Source organism: Geotrypetes seraphini, chromosome 5 (assembly GCF_902459505.1).
Source record: "Geotrypetes seraphini chromosome 5, aGeoSer1.1, whole genome shotgun sequence".
Classification (NCBI taxonomy): domain Eukaryota; kingdom Metazoa; phylum Chordata; class Amphibia; order Gymnophiona; family Dermophiidae; genus Geotrypetes; species Geotrypetes seraphini.
This window is the reverse complement of record NC_047088.1, coordinates 6,213,680-6,228,348: the sequence shown is the minus strand read 5'-3', so window position 1 is coordinate 6,228,348 and position 14,669 is coordinate 6,213,680. Positions and strand designations below refer to the sequence as shown.

The 14,669-nt window shown below is 46.9% G+C and overlaps 1 protein-coding gene across 3 annotated transcripts in view; it reads left to right on the top strand.

The window, feature by feature from the left end:
* Positions 1 to 14,669, top strand: part of RAB41 (RAB41, member RAS oncogene family) — an 87,785-nt gene that overhangs the window by 43,657 nt on the left and 29,459 nt on the right. The window lies entirely within an intron of this gene.

The following is a 14,669-nucleotide window of genomic DNA, read 5'->3' as shown; positions in this document are numbered from 1 at the left end:
TGGACTCATTATGAGCTAAGTCCCACATCCAAAGAAATACAGGACTTCCCAACAAGATGGGAAAATTTCAGTAAAGGACTCTTAGACCAAATAGCCCCATACCGAACATCTATAAAAACATATAGACCACCAAATGAATAGTTTGACTCAGAATTACTAACCACCAAACAAGAACTAAGAAAACTGGAGAGAATCTGGCAAAAAACAAACAGTGAAATAGATAAGACAAACTGGAAACAAAAAATGAAAATATACAAAAATCTGATTGTTTATTGTTTATTTAATTATTTGATTAAACGCCTTATCGATTCTACAAAGCGTTGTACAAAATAAAAAAAATTTTTCCTTTAGACAAACAATATTACAATTAATACATACTTTTTTTTAAAGAAAAAAAAGAAAACTACAGACGAACTATAATACATACAAAGTTGTTGTAGACGAACGAACAAAAGACACACAAGGTAAATAGGGGAGAAATACAATAGTTATAGTAAATGGAAGAGACATTAATGGGAAGAACAAAAGGGCAGGGAAATTAATTTAAAAAAGTAAAAAAGAGATTAAAATTAAGACGTCAGTTAAAATTAAATTTAAGATAAAGTAAAACTTCAGTAAAAAGCATCTTTAAATAGGAAGCATTTTAATTTGCTTTTGAATGATGTTAGATTATTTTCCATTTTTAAATACAACGGAAGAGAATTCCAAATCGTTGGGGCTGTTACCGAAAAAATGGTAGTACGACGTGTGCCAATCATCTTCAATGAAGGGATATTAAGGTTAGATTGGGTTATGGATCTCAAAGATCTTGGTGGGTCATAAGGGATCAATAATCTATCGATAAAAGCTGGAGAATTAGTTTGCATGGTTTTAAATGTTAAAAGAGCTATTTTATAAGTTATCCTATGTGAAATTGGTAACCAGTGGGCGTCTTTTAACAGAGGGGTAACATGATCGTACTTTGATGCCTTTGAAATTAACTTAATGGCCGTATTTTGAATTAACTGTAAACGTTTCAAATCCTTATGATATATTCCTTTTAAAAGTGAATTGCAATAGTCTATTTTTGAGATTACAAGTGAATGAATCAGTACGTTAAGGGAACTGGTGTCGAGAAGAGGGGCCAGTGTTCGAATCATTCTTAGTTTGATCAAAGAAAAACGCACTAAGCACTATGCACATAAAATAGGTACTACAAAAATAAACAGTAAAGAATTGTTCAAACTAGTAAAAACGTTAACAGATACAACACGAATCCTGAAAAAGGACAATGAGTGCACCCCTTCTGCCCAGACCCTAGCCAACTTTCTCAAAAATAAAATCACAGATCTAAGAGCAACCCTACCCACACCCACAATAAACACAATTCACTACCTCGAACATGATCTGGGACCACTTCGAGTTCCCAGACCGGCACCAGTTCCTAAAATTATTCAACATATACACCAAATCAAACTGTCTACTTGATGCATGTCCCCCCAAAATCATGGCAGTTGCCCCACTAGACTTCAAAAAGGAACTATTCACATGCCTAACAACCGCCCTTATAAACGGAACATTAAACAAAAACATGGGACACATACTGATCACCCCTATCCCCAAAGACCAGAATACCTCTACAGCGCTGACATCCAACTACAGACCCATAGCAAGTATTCCCCTTCTCACAAGATACAGGAAGGCTTGGTCAACATACAACTAGTAAATTACCTAGACAAGTTCAACATCCTTAGTGAACACCAATCAGGATTCAGAAAAGGATACAACACAGAAACCGTCATAGCCTCCATACTAAACCATCTTTATAATCTTTTTAGCAAAGGTAAAAGCGCACTGATCCTACAACTAGACCTCAGCAGTGTGTTCGACCTGGTAGACCATGAGATCATGCTACTGTGCCTTGATGCAATGGGAATTTCGGGAAAGGTAAAGAAATGGTTCCAAGAATTCCTAACAAACAGATCCTACCGAGTAACCAGCAAGGGACATCACTCCAACCCATGGAATAACCCATCGGGCGTGCCCCAAGGCTCCCCCCTATCGCCCACTCTGTTCAACATCTACGTCGCATCCTTAGGTCACCTCCTACAAAAACTAAACTTAAAGCACTACATATTCGCAGACGACATATCCATCTTAATCCCTCTAACCGACATCACAAATGAAATTATCGACAACCTCTCAAACACAATGTCAGAAATCGAAAAATGGACCACCACCTTCAAACTGAAATTAAACACAGCGAAAACAAAAGTCTTCTTGGCAAGCCCCAATGACAAAATTACGAGAACATCGCTAAAAATCAACAATCACGAATACCCAATATCCAATACCATAAAAATACTGGGTATCACTCTAGATCAGGGGTGCCCAACACGTCGATCGCGATCGACAGGTCGCTTGCTCAGGCGACCCCAGTCGATCGCAGAGCGGGTTCCTTTCTTCCCTTCTCTTTTTTCCTCTCTTGACTGGCCTGCTCCTGAATTCTGCTGCTGCCGCTGCTGCTCAACATTTAAAAAAAAAACAAAAAACGGCTTGGAGAACTTATGCTCCGGGGCTAACGTATGCTTGTACCGGCTTCCCTTCTCTTCCCTCTGAAACCGGAAGTTATGTCCGGGGGGGGGGGGGGGGAGAGAAGGGAAGCCGGCACGCACATGTTAGAGCCCCATTCACGGGCTAAAGCGGGAGACAGGTCAGTGAAGCTTGTGATTTGTTCTTCTTGCTGCCAGGTCCTGCCTACTTTCTGTTTCCTCAAAGGCAGGACCCGGCAGCATTTCTCCCAATAGGTTGATCTTGGGCCATCAGCCTTCCTCTCCCCGACATCTATTCTGCCGTCGGAGAGGAAGTTCTGACCAGCGGAACTTCCTCTCCGAAGGCAAAATTGACGTCGGGGAGAGGAATGCTGGTGGGCCCGAAGCAAGGAGAGCTTGGCCGGCGGCGGGCGGCTTTGGGGGCCTGTTATCCGATGGCAGCGGCAGTGGCGGTGGCTTGGGGGAGGGCAGGAAGGGAGAAAGAGGGCAGGCAGGGAGACAGAAGGAAAGAAGAGAAACAGAAAAAAGAAAGGGGGCATGAAGAGAGAAAGAAAGAGAGGGCAGGGAGAGAAGAAGAAAACGTTGGGGGGGGAATGAGGTCAGGAGGAGAGGAAGCATACAAGCTAAAAGAAGGGAAGAAAGATTGGATGCACAGTCAGAAGAAGAAAGAAATCACCAGACAAGGTAGGAAAAATGATTTTATTTTAAATTTAGTGATCAAAATGTGTCTGAATTGATATCTGCTCTCTATATTTTACAATATGGTCCCCTTTTACTAAACCGCAATAGAGGTTTTTAGCGCAGGGAGCCTATGAGCGTCGAGAGCAGCGCTGGGCATTCAGCGCAGCTCCCTGCGCTAAAAACTGCTATCGTGGTTTAGTAAAAAGGGAGGGGGTGGGTATTTGTCTATTTTTGTATGGTTGTTACTGAGGTGACAGTGCATAGAGTCATCTGCTTTGACCTCTTTGAAAAAACCCCGGAATAGGAATGATAATTAACAATTCTATGAGTACAGTGTGCGTTGTGTTTTTTTTAAATTTTGTTGTTGGTAGATCATTTTGACTTGGTCATTTTAAAAGTAGCTCGCAAGCCCAAAAAGTGTGGGCACCCCTGCTCTAGATACACATCTAACCATGTCAGACCACACAAACGCACTGGTGAAAAAAATGTTTTTATACGCTGTGGAAGCTAAGAACCATTAAAAAAATAATTAGATCCAACATCCTTCAGGTTGCTGGTGCAATCGCTGATTCTATCCCTCCTTGACTACTGTAACATCATCTACCTGGGTTTCCATAGCAAAGCAGCAGATGAATCCAGAGACTAGTGGGTATAGCTCACATCGACCAGCAGGTGGAGATAGAGAACTGATTAACAGTTGGCCTTAAAGCCTGGTGTTCTTTCTGTTGATTCAGTTTTGCTCTATCTCCCAGCAGGGTTGGAGCTATACTTCTAGCTCCTGGTCTCTGCCTGCTGCAGGATAGATTGAAGTGGTGTTCCGGTAGGATTCCTCTGTTGAGACTAGTTCTCTTCAGTAGGTGGGGGTGCCTGGCTGTTTGGTGCCGGCTTTGGGAGGTACACCTGGGCCCTCCCAGGTCCCTACTCCACCCTCCCCTCCGTTGGATAGAGGGGTTCCTTTCCAGGTGCAGGAGTGGCTGGCTTCTTCATTCCAGTTTAAAAAAAAAAAAAAAAAAAAAAAGGGAGGCCTTCCTGCTTGTACTGAGCCGTGCTGTGCTTCACTCGGCATGCAGTACATTTACCAATGATTGCCTGGCTTCGGGGGTAAGCGGCTGACCGGGTGAGTGTTTTATTTTCCTTCCTCGAGGGTGGTCGCGTTTTCCCGGGTGCCGGGCGTCTTGAGGGGCGGAGTCGTCATTCGGCGGCGTTCGCCGCGTGTGTGAAAAAAAAAAAAAAAAAACCGCGTCGGAGCTGTTTGGTCCGGCCGAGGGGGGATGGCTGCAGAAGTTAGTCAGCTGTGTTCGCGCTGTGGGAAGCGCCGAACACGGTCGGGTCTTTGCTCTGCCGGGTGTTTGGAAGCACAGGCAGACGACCCGTTTTTGGCGGCTTGCGAGGCAGCCATGTCCCGGGTGCGGGAGTCTTGCGCAATGTCCCCGCCGCTCGGAGCCGATGCAGGGTTGCTGCAGGACTCGGCCACGGAGGACAAGAGTGAGGCGGCGGGGGAACAAGCGAGAGCGCTGGAGGCCGGCGCGGCCCCTCCCCTCGGCTCGGAGCAGGGCGGGGGAGTGCCTCTTAGCTGGGGTGCATTTTCGCCCGAATTTGTGATGTTGCTCCATCAGGCATTTCAATTACAGCGCTCGCAGCCTACCCAGCCGGGGCTGGGGGCCGGGCGGTCCCTTGCGGTACCCTCTACCTCTACGGGGGGGGAGGGGACAGAGGATAGACCCACGGCAGGGGCAGCAGGATCCCCGGGGCAGTCGCAGGGGGCTAAGAAGCGCAGGCTAGTGTCTGCGGAGGCTGTGGATATGTTGCCCAGATCTCCTTTCTCCCTGCCGGAGTCATTGGAGGAAGGGGAGCTATTGGATTGGGACACGGAGAGTATCCCGGGTAGGGAGGGGGATGACCCTACGGCTATCCGGTTGTTCCATGGAGAGGAGCTTTCTTCTTTTATTTCAAAAGCTTGGCAGAGTTTGAACATTGCTCAGGAAGATGCCACGGGGTCCGGTAACCCCCTGATGGCAGGTACCCGTAGGCCGTCTAAGGCCTTTCCGGTCCATGAGGCCATGCAGGAGCTGATCTCGGCGCAATGGGAGGCGCCGGAGGCCAGTTTGCGGGTGGCAAGGGCCATGAGGCTCTTGTATCCAGTCGAACCGTCCGAACTGGACAGGTTTAGATTGCCTAAGGTGGACGCTCTGGTGGCAGCGGTGACTAAGAGAACTACCTTGCCGGTAGAAGGGGGCGTGACACTTAAGGATGCACAGGATAGAAAGATTGAAGCATCCCTAAAGATGTCCTTTGAAGTGGCTGCAGTTACCTTACAGGCCGCAATCTGCAGTTCTTACGCGGCGCGGGCTTGTCTGCAGTGGTCACAAGGGATGACCGATAAATTGCTGGAGTCTGGAGGTGCTGTCCCTTCGGAACTGGCTGATTTGGAGTCCGGCTTGGCTTATTTGGCGGACTCCTTGTATGATATTATTCGGGCGTCTGTGAAACAGATGTCTCTGGCTGTGGTTTCCCGCAGGTCCTTGTGGCTCCGTCATTGGGCGGCCGATGCAGCGTCCAAGCTCAGGCTGGTGAGACTCCCGTTTAGAGGGGGTTTATTGTTTGGAGCGGAGTTGGATAAACTGGTAAAGGATTTTGGGGATACCAAAACGCAGTGTTTACCGGAGGACAGGGCTAGGCCCCCGGTAAGGGCCGCATCATCTAGACCGCGTTTCCGGGATGTTAGGCGGGCCAGGGCTGGTAAACCTTTTTCCAGGGCTGCATCTGGCCCGTTCTCTGCTTCGAGACCTCGGTTTCAGCAGAGAAGTTCCTTTCGTGCGGCGAGACCCTCTTCAGGGCAGTCAGCCCGTACCCCAGCCAGTCGCCCTCCACAATGACGGGGGCTTGGCTCCCTCCGCCCTGCCCTTAGGGGGTCGGCTTTCGGCATTCCGGGCGGAGTGGGCCGCTGTCACGTCCGACCAATGGGTGTTGGACATTGTTCACGAAGGGTACAAATTAGAATTCGCCGCTCCCGTCGTAGATTCTTTCTTGGTGTCCCCGTGCCGTGGCGCGGTCAAGGGATCCGAGGTCCGCAGGACACTTCAGGGGCTGCTCGATCTGGGGGCGGTGGTACCGGTGCCCCCGGAAGAGGTAGGCCACGGTATCTATTCCCTATACTTCATTGTACCAAAGAAGGGGGGGTCCTTCAGACCAGTGCTGGATCTCAAAGGGGTCAACAGATTCCTCAGCGTGCGCCATTTCCGAATGGAAACGGTGCGCTCGGTTATTGCGGCGGTAAGACCAGGAGAGTTCCTCACGTCTCTCGATCTCAAGGAGGCGTACCTCCATATTCCGATATGGCCTCCGCATCAGCGGTATCTGCGGTTTGCGATTCTGGGCCAACATTTTCAGTTTCGGGCAATGCCCTTTGGCCTGGCGACGGCTCCCCGCACGTTTTCCAAAGTCATGGTGGTGGTAGCCGCTTTTCTACGCAAGGAAGGGATTCGGGTACACCCTTACTTGGACGATTGGTTGATCCGCGCCTCATCCCGGCAGGAGAGTTTGTCGGTAACGCAGAGAGTGATCTCTCTCCTTCAGTCGTTGGGGTGGATTGTCAACTTTCCCAAGAGTGTTTTGTCCCCATCGCAGTCTTTGGTGCATCTGGGGGTACGGTTCGATACGGCTCAGGGGAAGGTGTTTCTACCCCGAGACCGGGGGGAGAAATTACAGGCGCAAATTCGCCTCCTTCTCGGGTCGCCCAGACCTCGAGTTTGGGATTATGTGCAGGTGCTGGGCTCCATGGTGGCGACTCTGGAGGTGGTTCCCTGGGCCCGGAGCCACATGAGACCCTTACAGCAGTCTCTGCTCTCTCGCTGGTCTCCAGCTTCTCTGAACTACAATGTGCGTCTCCAGTGGAGTCCTCGAGCGGCTCACAGCATGCGCTGGTGGCTCCAGGACTTGCATCTTTGGAGGGGCATGCCGTTGGCCACACCAGATTGGGTGGTGGTTACAACGGATGCCAGCCTGCAGGGTTGGGGAGCCCAGTGCATGCACACGTCGGTGCAGGGAAGGTGGTCTTCCCAGGAGGCTCAATGGCCCATAAACTTACTGGAATTGAGAGCGATCCGGTTAGCGCTGCGGGCTTTTCAGGCCCTAGTTCAAGACAGACCGACCAGGATCTTTTCGGACAGTGTCACGGCGGTCGCGTATGTCAATCGTCAGGGGGGTACCCGGAGCCCGCAGTTAGCCGAAGAGGCAAGACTTTTGTTTCGGTGGGCAGAGGGGCAGGTTCCGCTTCTGTCGGCGGCCCACATTGCAGGGCACGAAAACGTGCAAGCGGACTTCCTCAGCAGAACTCTTCTCGATCCGGGAGAATGGGAGTTGTCGGCTCGAGCGTTCAGCCTGCTAGTCCGTCGATGGGGGTTGCCAGAGATGGATCTCATGGCCTCTTCCCGCAATGCGAAGGTGCCTCGGTTCTTCAGCAGACGCAAGGAACAGGGATCGGAGGGGGTGGACGCATTAGCTCTCCCGTGGCCTCCGAATTCCCTTCTGTATGTATTTCCGCCTTGGCCCATGATAGGGCGGGTGTTGCAACGCATCTCTCGCTTTCGAGGCAGAGTAATCCTGGTGGCTCCGGATTGGCCACGGCGGCCGTGGAACGCGGATCTGATGCTGCTGTCGGTAGGCGAGCAAGTAGCGTTCCAGGTAACTCCGGACTTGCTAACTCAGGGTCCAATATTAATGGAAGATCCGGGCCGCTTTGGTCTTACGGCCTGGCTATTGAAAGGTCACGGCTGAAAAAGAAGGGCTATTCTGAACGGGTGATTTCCACCCTGCTTAAGGCTAAGAGGATTTCTACGTCAGCCTCCTATGCGAGGGTCTGGAGGATCTTTGAGTCATGGTGCGGAAGACACGGAATGGCGCCTTTTCATGCTTCTCTGCCGGCTATTCTTGCGTTCCTGCAGGAGGGCGTAGAGAAAGGGTTAGCATATAACTCTTTAAAGGTTCAGGTATCGGCCATTGCCTGTTACAGGGGCCGGGTGGCTCGCTCGGCTCTCGCTTCACAGCCGGACGTGGTACGTTTCCTCAAGGGGGTTCAACATATCCGGCCGCCGGTTAAGCGAATTTGTCCAACTTGGAACCTTAAACTCGTCCTTGGGAAATTGCAGGGGGCACCTTTTGAGCCCCTGTCAGCGGCCACTTTGAAAGATGTCACACTAAAAACAGTTTTTTTTGGTGGCGATGGCTTCAGCAAGGCGAGTATCGGAGTTGCAAGCGCTTTCTTGCAGGGAACCCTTTTTGTGTTTCTCGGAGACTGGGGTGACGGTGCTTACGGTGCCGTCCTTCCTGCCTAAGGTTATTTCGTCCTTTCATGTGAACCAGAGTCTGTTTCTGCCATCCTTCAGGAAGGAGGATTGGGGGAAGCGTTTTTTGTCGGTACGGCTTCTGGATGTCCGCCGTATGCTTCTCCATTATTTGGAGGTGACGAATGCTTTTCGCCGATCGGACCATCTCTTTGTCGCGTTCGCGGGTAAAAACAAAGGGATGGCGGCGTCTAAAGCGTCCATTGCGCGTTGGGTCAAGGACGCTATTGCTTCGGCATATGTGTTGTCAGGGAAGAAGGTGCCGGAGCACCTTCATGCTCATTCCACTCGGGCTTTGGCTACATCTTGGGCGGAGTCCGGGGGGATGTCATTAGAGGAGATTTGCCGGGCGGCCACTTGGTCGTCAGGGAATACTTTTTCAAAGCATTATCGGTTAGATGTAGCAGCCCGTTCAGAGGCGAGTTTTGGCGCGGCAGTGCTGGCAGAGGCGGCATTGGCGTCCCACCCAGTTTGAGTTTGCTTTGCTACATCCCACTAGTCTCTGGATTCATCTGCTGCTTTGCTATGGAAGGTAAAATTATGGTCATACCTGTTAATTTTCTTTCCTTTAGAAGCAGCAGATGAATCCAGAGCCCCTCCCCATGTGCACGGGTTGTGTGTAGGGTGTTTAGGTCATTAGGTTAGCCGGGGCTATGGTTGGTAAGTGTATTATTTCATGACTGAAAAAAAAAAAAAAAAAAAAGGTCACAAGAAACGAAAAACGAGAAAATATCAATGGTATTCAGAAGAGAAAGACACATTTTTTACTGGAATGGAGTTTGTGGCTGCTCATTCTCCTTTCGGGATGCTTGGGCAAAGTGCATAACTGAATCAACAGAAAGAACACCAGGCTTTAAGGCCAACTGTTAATCATTTCTCTATCTCCACCTGCTGGTCGATGTGAGCTATACCCACTAGTCTCTGGATTCATCTGCTGCTTCTAAAGGAAAGAAAATTAACAGGTATGACCATAATTTTACCATCCCACAAAAAACAGTAAAAAAATTGAGACTAGAATATATATATATTCAGGCAAACTGGGAAAATCCCTTCTCTTCAAAATCACAGGTCTTTGGAACGACCTCACCACCCCGCTGCGGAACCTGAGTTCCCTTCAGTTATTCTGCAAACAACTGAAAACCTGGCTTTTCAGCAAATTGTAGCTCTATCCTTCCCCCCTTTCTCTTCCCCCTTCTACACATAAGTTCATGTAATCCTTTTTCTTCTTCTCTACCCACTATTTTAAGTTCTTGTAAACCATGTCGAGCTCCATTCTCATGGAGATGATGCGGTATATAAACTTAAGGTTTAGATTAGATTAGATTAGATTAGTACAAAACACCGTTGTCCGCTTAATCTTCGGACTGAGAAAAAAATCACATCAGCCCCTACTACAAAAAACTACACTGGTTACCAATACTATTCAAATTTGCTTGTATCTGTTTTAAACAAGTCTGGGGCCTAGCACCTTCCTACCTGCAAACTCACTTCGTTCTGCACAACCCCACACGAAAAACCAGAAACAGAAACATCTTTGCCTACCCAAAGATCTCAGGCTGCAGATACAAATCCTTCCTGGATAGAACCTTCATGTTCCAAGCGAATAGACAACAAGTCTGGTTGCGAAACTGCATAAATGAACTCAAACTGACTTACAAAGCATTCCGAAAAGCAATGAAAACCGCCCTATTCGACAAATTCATTGACTAAAACAGACCACCTTAAACAAAAACAACCCCCCCCCCCCCCGTAATCACTATTCAATCTCTCAGGAAGCTCCATTTTTTCATGTATTCTTTACCCATGGAACTTAAATTAGTATGTAACTTGTTTATGTAACTTTTCTATTTTAGGCTCCTTATTCGCTGACTGTCCAGCCTTCTTCCAATGTGAACCGCCTAGAAGTCGCCTGACTATGGCGGTATAGAAAAATAAAGTTATTATTATCCTCTGTATATCTTTTGCTTGCGCTTAAAGGAATTGAGCAGGTACTTTTAGTCACCATATCAGTATCTTGGCAGTCACTGCTGTGAGCTGAAACCTAGTTGACATCTTTTCAGATTTCCATCACTGCCAGTTCAGATCTACTCTGATCTGCCTCCCCTTTACAACTGATTGCTACTGTCAGATGATCTCTTTTAACCTTCCCTCAGTGCTATCAGCCCAAGCCTGCTCTTTCCCCTTGCAGGTAGTCACCTCTGCTAGCCAAAGCCTGCTGTCCTCCATCTCCTCTGCATGAAAATTATTGCAACCACTGGCCAAGTAAGAGGAAGAGATGGTTTTCCTGGCTCACACAAGACAAAGTGGGAAGGGATTGATGGCAGGAAAAGTTGAGCTTGGGAAGGGAAAGGAGGTGTCAACCTGGGGAGCAGAGATAAGGTATTAAATGGATGAATTTTGAGGGGATGAGACAGGAGAATGGGTCTGTGGTGCTATTTGAGAGAGGAAATGAATTTGCGGTGACTGAGGATAGGGGGTTTAGTCTGAAGTAGTGAGGGGTGACTGAGACAGCATGAACTATGCAGTGGAGGCAGGATGAGAGGTGGGGAAGGGGGCAAGTGAATGAATCTAGGGGGTGAGTTTGAGAATGGGGGGTATGCAAGAGAGGGGGCTACTGTTGAAGGAAGATGAAAGAAGGGAAAGAGGTGGAGGAGAGGAGAGGTGATGGTACCTGACACACATCCAAATCCATTCAGTCATGCACAGTTGCAGACACAGATCCCACGTCCAACTCGTGTGTGACAGATAATTACTTTATTTTTTCTATCCTGTTGTCACCAGAACGGGTTACAGGTTAAACATACATAATTTCAGTACAAGATTACAATACATGTTTTTATCCTAACTTAGCACATACTAGGGGCCTAATATTAATATACAACTTACTGGTTAGGATTTGCCATAGTTATCCTTCCATATTTATATATTACTGAAACGTTTAACACAATGTACTGCCTCTGGTAACTAATTTATTTCATCACTATTTGGGGTCATGTGATTTTCCACCTGCTAAAATGGGACCACATTGGAGAAAGTTTCTTAAATCTCCTTACAAATCCTTAAGTGGCAGAGGGCTATATTAGTAAAGGGTTGCAGGGATCTCTCTTAGTGTAACTGGAGACTGTAGATAGTCTCGGATGTTTTGAAACGAGACCTAGAATATAATAATAATAATTTTATTTTTATATACTGCCAAAGCCATGAAAAGTTCGAGGCTGTTTACAACAAGAAGCGCTGGACAATCAGCAAAGAGGTCAACAATTCAAAGACATCTATACAATCTTATATAAAGGAAGAAGTAGAAAGCTATATAGTTCTTAAGGTTAATGGTTGAATTCTTAGTTTACAAATCGATTGAAGTTAGTGTTGGGTCACTGGAGGAAAGAAACCCTTGTTAAGGTTTCTCCAGATTTATATTGCAGAGCTTGCTTTGGATTGGCCACTCTTTGCAGTCTTGCATTTCTCTGCTGTGTCTCAGAATCTTCCTTCAGAGAGAGAGAAACATTGCTGACATTCTCACGACAGTATGTGGGGCTGGAATTTACTACTTTTTACAACACTAGTTGTGCATGTTTTTAACTACAAGATGAATGGGGGCATGTAGTGTTTCCAGGAAGATCCCTGTGCTAATGTGGGGAAGAAGAGTAAGTACGAAATGTAAGACCCCAAACCTGCTAATAAACCTTTTACTTTAACTAGGGGTCTGGTCTAGCTCAAACATGGCTTAACCAGCTCTGGACACAATTAATTATTTTTTAATTTGATCTTGTATTTTTTCCATCAATTTTTATTTTACTTCTGATGTTAATTTGCAGATCTGAGGCCATCTCTTATTAATATTTAGTTTTCATTTGGCTTTTTAAGTTTCTTTTACGTTTTTGTATTTTTCTTTTTTATTTGTTCTCATTGCTGTAGACAAGTTTCTATAGAGGAGGGTGAGAGAGAGGCCCCAGGAGCTGAATGTGATGTATGTTAACACCAGTACTAAAGCAGAATATAATGTGAAGCAGGTACGTATATAGCAGAGGGGACCAAGCTCTCCTATGGACTTCATGAGCAAGATTCTTTACAGGCACAAATTTTCTTACACTGATTCCACAGCCATGCTCTTCCACATAAATAAAGTGTGCTAGCAAATAGGAGGTGCTTTAGAAAGTGGCCTTCTGTTTCAGGGCATCTTTGGGGTTTGTTTTTATTGTAAAGGTACTCTTCTTATTCTCTCTGTTCTAATGTAATAGGTGTGTCATTCTAGACTGTAGGGTATTCTGCCCATGCTTGTGAGCTGTGCAGAAGGAATATTTCTTTTCTTTTTTTTCCGGTGGATTTCTTTTTTTGCAACTTTTGGTGCCGTTATCCAGCCTGCAGAAACATTGTGGAGCTTGGGGTTCGGACCCCTAGAAGCTTTGCTCACCTACTAGGTGCAGCTGCGTTTTGCCTCCCCTCCTTTTGCGTGTGCGTGACTGAGGGGATTGAGGATCAGTCAGACTTTGGTATGACTGGCAGCCTAAAGATTTTAGCATTTGGAGGACAGTTCCATTGAGGCAATGATTTCTTCTCTCAGATCCAGCTATTTTTAAAGTTGAGGCAGGCTGCAGCACTTCCACAGCACAGGTCACAATGAGTAAAGCTGTTTACAGCCTATGGGGAAAAATTGGGGGGAGAGGGTCTGAAAAAGCTCGTTTTAAGGGTTTCTGCCCCTTCTGTAAGGCTCCCCACCTCTAAAATCCTATTTTCTGAGTTGTTTTGCTAAGTCTTTTTTGGAGTGAAAACGCTGCAGCAGCAGTTATCTTGGATGTCCCAATTTTTTTTCAAAAGTTCTCCAGAACCTTCAAATCTTCTTGTTTTGTTTCAAAATGTGCAGGGATTGAATCCTCTGTCTCTTTTATCCCTAATTTATGCCAAATTTACGTTGGATGGATGCTGGAAGAGTGCCCTTGTAGTACGTGCCATGCAGCGTGAGAAAGGGGGGGAGTGAGAGCTTTGATCTCAGCCTCCCTTCAAGTCTCTAGGACTGAAGAGACATTTGAAAGCCTGTCTGCGAGAAGAAAATCTTACCTAAGTGTACGAGTGTGGAAGTTGCAAAGCCCAAGAGACACAAGATGGAGTAACCATTTTCCCCTGAATTTGTTAATCTAATGTGGAAAACTTAGTTGGATGGCCAAGATCCCCTGGAGAGGTCTGGCAGCGACCCAGGAGGCGCATGAGGGGTTTGGGCTTCCAGAGCATGCCTGTCTCAGAATCAGAGGCTGGCCAGGATTCGGTGGACCTTGGAGGATGAGGGGTCTATCTATATGCCTTTGTTGTCTTGGAGCAAGCCCTTCCTGCATGTAGACTCAGGGTCATATGCAGGAGCAAGTAAGCAAGATTCACTGGGGGCCATCAGCCAAAGGGTTGATCTGAGCCCTCAGCTCTGTTAAACCTCTTTATTTTTTTAAGTTTCTTTATTGGAAAATTTTTAAGAACAGACAAAGGAGTACAGAAAGAAAAAAATAGAGGATAAGAGCCTTTATAAATCAGAAATAGCAGTGTACATCTCTAACCCACAAAACCAGGCTCCTCCCACACCGCTGACACCTCGATCCTCCCACACCGCTGACACAAAGATCCCCATAATAATCCCACAACTCCATACAAAGATAAAAGATCCAGTTATACAAACTTGTAAGTGCCCCAGTCAAATTATATTGGACTCCAGTTCGATTACAAAAGTTAGATAGCTCTAAGTCTAATAGATGCTGGCATTGTAATCTCGAAGCAGGGACCCTAGATCATTTAATATTTTATTGCCCCTGTATCATGGCCTTTTGGAAATCAATTTGGTCTCAAATAAATTGTTTATTAGAAAACCATGTAGCATTACATGAAGTTTCGTCAGCAGAAAGCCTGCAGTCATAATGCCATTATACAGGACCATGGTGAGACCTCATCTGGAATACTGCGTGCAATTCTGGAGGCCACATTATCGCAAAGACATGCAGAGGGTCGAGTCGGTCCAAAGGATGGCCACCAGAATGGTCTCAGGGCTTAAAGGTCTCTCGTACGAGGCAAGACTAAACAATTTGCAGCTCTACACTCTCGAACGCAGGGAGAGGGGAGACATGATTGAGACGTTTAA